Below are 6,000 nucleotides of genomic sequence, written 5' to 3'. Positions count from 1 at the left end.
CAGAACATGTAACAAACTGAACATTACATCAGATATTGTCATCACTTAATATATGTTAGCTACTAATTGTCATTGACTTACCTCTCCCTACAAATATGTTTGCTGTTAATTTTACCAAGCTCTTTTAAAAGGATCCAATTTTCCAAATAATTTTTAAGGGCGTGATAAAAACATTTTAAAAAATAGAAACATTGCATATGCCTCTATTGTGAATAATAAATTCATTTTTTCCTTTTGTGTACCTCCTGCTCCAATTTCTTTTCACTCTTACCATTTGCTTTGTCTTCCAGACTCCATCACCCATTTTTTCGTAACCAGCTGTAGTCCCATATCTTCCTAAGTGTTTTTGCCTGTCTATGGAAACCGTGGAAACCCTGGTGGCATAGTGGTTAAGTACTACAGCTGCTAACCAAAGGGTCGGCAGTTCAAATCCACCAGGCGCTCCTTGAAAACTCTATGGGGCAGTTCTACTCTGTCCTATAGGGTTGCTATGAGTCAGAATCGACGCGACGGCACCGGGATTGGCTTTTTTTTTGGTATGGAAACCCTGGTGGTGTAGTGGTTAAGGGTTGTGGCTGCTAACCAAAAGTTTGGCAGTTCAAATCTACCAGGCACTCCTTAGAAACCCTATGGGGTAGTTCTACTCTGTCTTTTCGGGTTGCTATGAGTCAGAATCAACTTTGGTGGCAATGGGTTTGGGGTTTTTTGTTTGTTTGTTTTTATGGCCTAAATAAAAAGCATGCAACTGTGCAAGTTTAAAAACCTGATAAAGCTATCCTATATTTAAAACTCATATATTCTAGTGTTCAAACCCACAATTGATTTCTCAGGATGTTTCAAGGTTAAGAGAAGTGTAAACAATCTTGAAGTCCTCCTTTTGCTTTTATGTACTTGAACCTACTGTAAAGACCTCTCATCCATCTAAAGTCTTGCTGCCATTAATGAAAATAGCAACTGTGCCACACTTAATCAAAGAGAATTCTGTACACAGGATCTTCCTGAAGGTGGGGATGAGGTAACTAGTGTGACCAACATTAGCTGCTCTAATTTCCTCTTACATACAGTAATGACTATAGTTGCTGTGACCATGGAGCATTCCAGCAAGACCACATCAGCTGAATAAAAGCTCTTGCAGGTGTGTAATCAGCACTTTTCTTTCATGCTTCACTATCTCAGTGGGAAGGCTATCAAGTGAGTGCATTTGTCACTATTCATGACTAGTGCAGAGGTGCTGACTCTCTGAGTGTATTATGCACACATTTTCAATTTGATATTTGATTAAATAAAAATAAAACTAGGATTTCTTAAGAATAATTTACCTTATAATATTTCACCTGTGATATCAGTATCCGGGAACTAAAATGGCAAGGAAGCCTCGTAAGTGGCTTAATACTTATCTCTTAACTCTAGTCTGGAGCCCTAGTGGTGCAGTGGTTAAGAGTTTGGTGGCTAACTAAAAGGTCCGCAGTTCAAATCCATCAGCTGCTCCTTGGAAATTCTATGGGAGCAGTTTTACTCTGTCCTATAGGGTCACTATGAGTCGGAATTGACTCGGCGGCAATGGGTTTGGTTTTTTGGTTTTTAATCCTAGTCTATAAACTACTTCATTTGGCAGAATCGAAACGGGAGAGGGGGAAGACATTTCCTTCACGTTAAAGAATTTAGAATAACCTTACTTTTGCAATAATATGCATATATTTTATTGACTCATACTCCTGACAACTAGTAAAAATATACCTTCTACTTTCTAAAAATGATTAAAAATATCTTGGGTTTTGATTTATTTGGTATGCTTGAAATTTTATCTTGTTAACAGTCTTATCGTATGATTTTACTGATTTTCTATACTATTTCCAACTTAAAGTATGCCCATTCAAATTCCCCCTGATGCTTGAAGCCATTTAAAATCCACTTCTTGCCTGAGCTTATGGCTGCCCACTTGCATCAAGAGCATCAAGGCTGAATCTGAACATGTTACCAGTTGCTGCCCTGAAACATTCTAATTTTTTCTACACAGGTCGTCATTACCTAAGTGTGGAGCAGCTGAAACATCAGCTTCCTTCAGATTTTACTCCCTGCAGGTTTATTTATTTATTTATTAATATAAATGAAAAATCTTAGGAAAAGAAAGTAGTGATACTGCTCACAAGTCTCCCACAAGACTATACTCCCCAATTAGAGATAAATGGTCATGTCTCCAGTGTTTATTCCTTTTGTAAGTTCATATCTCTAATTATTTTTGCTCTATGTGGCATCATCAGTTTGATTCTTGTCTCTTTTTTTTTTTAATTAGTAGATTTTATTTGTCCCTAGGACTCTTAAACCTCAGCTTCACCAAGTAACACACTAGACTTCTGGAATAACAGCTCTTTCCCAGGCTCTAACCCTTTCCAGGATACATTATTTATCAAACAGCCTTAGTTCCAGGATGCTTCCACCCCAAAATTCTAAGCCAGTCGCAGATTTATATCTTCTTAGGTCTTAATTGGAATCAAACAGTCTAGACACATGTAACATAGTCAAAATAGTATATTCCGTTTCTTTCCTTCCCTTGCACTTCCCTCTGTGCCCTCAAAGGGTTCGTTACTACGAGATGTTTGAGTATTGCCCTTTTCAAGAAACCTGTCTACCAGCTCTAATTCTTCACTCAGAACATAAGGGATTCCTTATGTTAAAAAAAGAAAAATTCTGAGCTAATTATTCTCAGCCATGGACAAATTTGTCTTACTCTATACCTAATCTAGCTTCGCTCTCATCAACACTTCCTATTTGTAGAAGTCAAACCCTATTTTGAAAGCTCCTTATAATTTCCTTTATGACTTTGGGAGGAGGGATAGATTGGGCTTGCTTTGTTGGCTTGCTTTATGGTAGGAGATTCTGAAAACGGCAGATATTTACTTTTAAAGTCATTAAGTAGAAAAACTGCAAATGCCTTTTTGTTCAGATAATGAAAATATTTGTAGGCCAATACCAGAAAACTTCTGGCCCTGAAATCATAATATAAGATTGTTTCAAGTCCACCCAGAATTTATATTACTCTTTTTTTTCCCCCCTGAGTTTGGGTTCACAGTTTGGCAGAGATAGAAGAGGTAGTTAGTGGGGGGTTAAGAGGAAATAATGTTTACGTCTAGCAGTACCTGGGAAAATATGTAATACCTCTCATTTTGATCGCAGTTAACATTTATCTCTCCTCTCAGAATATATAAATGTTAAGAGGGAGATGATCAATTTCCTTTTTATTCTTAACTGCTTAGACCACTCTCTTCTATTATACCTACCCCAGAATTATCACTATTCATAAAAATGAATAGCCTTTTCGAATACACGCTATAGAGAAAACCTTTCAAAGTGGGGTTATTTAGACTGAGAAGAGAAAGGCTCAACTGAGTGATTTTTATTCATACAGTAATTAAGAAAAATGAACAAAATTTCCAGCAACCCCAACCTCTGCCTTTTCTCCCTAGACTTGTGGTATATAAATAATTCCTATCTTTTTTTTTTTTTATCAGCCCTTTAGCTGATTTTAAGGACTGGGCTCTAGGAGATCATGACATCTAGCACAGGTAGGGACTGGCCCTGCATAAAAGTTCTGGTCGAGGTCTTGGCCTCCTGTCTTATGACGGGCTGGTGGAATACTGCTTCATCAGATACTTGAGGCAAGAACTGCAAACTCGCTCAGGCTGATACTTCAAGGAGAGGCAGTTCATTTGTTGAACAGGCATTGCAGAAGGTTCCTTTGCAGTTCTTACACACATTCTTTTTTATGCTACCATCATCTTCCTGGCATAGCTGACACACCTGTGGCTTTTCAGAGAGCAGAGGTTGATCTTGTTGATCCATGGGGTGAGATTGCAGCCCGTGGCTTTTTTCCAAGGGATTTTTTAGGTTAACATTTTCCTCTTGAATTCTGTGCTTCCCATCCATTTTGGATTCTGTCTTCTGTGAACCCTTTCCTGGGACATTCCTGTTGTTTTGTAACCTTCTTTCTCTTTCCTGTTTTAGTTCTAACTCAAGCTGGTTCTGCTGCCTGGTGAGCTCCTCCACTTCCAGCTGCAGACTGTTGATCTTGTCTCCAAAGTTCTGCTTGAAGAGTCAGTTTTCCAACTCGGCAGACTGGCGGCCTCGCTCAGCCTGGCACAATCTTTCTTCCAGTTGTTTAATGGTGGCAGCCATCTGATTAGTTTTCTCTTCTAAGTGACTGTTTAGTCCACTTTTCTGTTTCACTCGTAAGTCTGAACTCCGCAGCTTAAAGGCAAGTTCATGCTTGAGAGCCCTGAGATCATCCATTTGCTGCCTCAGAGACACCAGGGCGTCATGGTTCTCACAGATATCCTTCTCCAGCATCTTCATGGCCAATTCCATCTCCAGTTTCATGCCAACCTGTATCTCCAGCTCTTTTTCAATATCCAGTCCTAATTGTGTTTCTTCTTTTAAATGCTTTCTTGCTTCACTCAGTGCTTACCCTTCGAAAGTTCTGTCTTGCTTGGGACCCTTCCGATTGGATTCTCGTATGTAGGAGCTTTCCTCTTTAACTCGTTCCATTTCTTCTTGAAAGGTAATAATCCTGTTCTTTGCAGCTGCAAGCTCCTCTGTCAGTTTTGTGTTGGGTTTTTCTAATGCATCCACTTCTGCCTGAAGGTTGTTTACAGCAGCATTCAGATGTCTGTTGAGTTCTTCTACATAGTTCTTCTGGTCCAGAATTGCAGTAATCTGACCATCTCCTTCACTACCATTACTGCTGTTCCCATCCTTGAGATACATTGAAAAATCTGTGACTCCAATCTCAGAGTCCAAATCTTCTTTCATACGGAAGGTGGCACAGTGACATTCAGACCCACCAGAAGACCAACAATTATGGCTTCTTCTTCCATCCTGAGGGCACTAAAAAAAAGAGGGCACTGGGTTCATAGAATTCACTGAGGAGTTCCTTCTTACTGACCAAGGCTTTCATATATTCTGAGAGTTCCTTTTGCATTAATGCCAAACCCAGGCTCTCCCTCTCCCTACTGGCCTCTGAAGTCCGGGAAGATCTTTAACACTTGCTGTTATCTCTGCAGCTTCGGGAACAAGCTTTTCTACCAGCTCTAGAGGCTCCCAGAGGATTTATTTTGTCCAAAAGAAGTTTTCTTGGCTTTCAAGCCGTGTTTCAAGCAGTGTTCCTGGAGAGGTGGGTAGTGGGAGTCAAGAGTTCTCCCCAAGTTGAGAGCTGATTCAATCAAGCCCTTGATACTCAGCTTGGCCATGTTCATCAGGTTTATGCGTTCGTTAATCCTGAGATAATTAGGATGGTGCTTGCCGCCGCCGCCGCCCGAGTAGCTCAGCAGCAGGAAGGGCAGCAGGCAACCGGGGACGGCGGGGTCCTCCAGACGCTCTGCTGCTGCGGCGGCGGCGGCGGACGCGCTGGGAAGCCGGCGCCTGGATCGCGGGGGTGGAGCAGGAAGAAGGGGGCGGCTACCGGGGACTCCGGCTCCGACTGGCCGGCCGGGGATGCCAGCGGCGGCCCTGCCTCGCCCTCTCGGTCCGCGCCCCCGGCTCTTGATTCTTGTCTCTTGGCATTTAATGTGCTGTATGTGCATTTTAACTTCGAAATGATAATTATCCTGCTCTTGTATGAACTTGAAACCATCTTATTCTGAAGAAAAAATCCCACTAAACCAGTTTGTAATTTTAGCACCATCTGATGAATGATCCACGTTCAATGAGAAGATTTCAATTGTACGCCTACTCCTCACTTATCGATTATGCCATTATCTCACATTCCGAGTTTACAATAGTAAAAACTCTACTGCCTATTTTGTGCACTCACAAGGTGGCAGGCACTGCAGCAAAGGCTGTGGAGCGCCCCCTCCCTCGAGGGCTGTCCCCAGGCAGCCTCTGGGAAGCCAGGCCATGCTGGCTGGTGCCCTCCTCTTCCTCTTGCTGCCAGGGGGCTGGGTCCAGCTGTCGTGCGAGGCCAGCCTCCTCTCTGGCCACACCCTCCCTGTTTTGGGTTCCCAGCTC

At 42.0% G+C, this 6,000-nt stretch overlaps 1 pseudogene; it reads right to left on the bottom strand.

Moving 5' to 3' along the window:
• Positions 1-3,614: 3,614 nt before the first annotated feature.
• Positions 3,615-5,626, bottom strand: LOC126078334 (protein RUFY3-like; annotated as a pseudogene).
• Between the last annotated feature and the right edge of the window lie 374 nt (positions 5,627-6,000).

This window comes from Elephas maximus, chromosome 6, assembly GCF_024166365.1.
Source record: "Elephas maximus indicus isolate mEleMax1 chromosome 6, mEleMax1 primary haplotype, whole genome shotgun sequence".
Classification (NCBI taxonomy): domain Eukaryota; kingdom Metazoa; phylum Chordata; class Mammalia; order Proboscidea; family Elephantidae; genus Elephas; species Elephas maximus.
The sequence above is the reverse complement of the archived record's forward strand: the minus strand, read 5'-3'. Positions and strand labels throughout refer to the sequence as shown.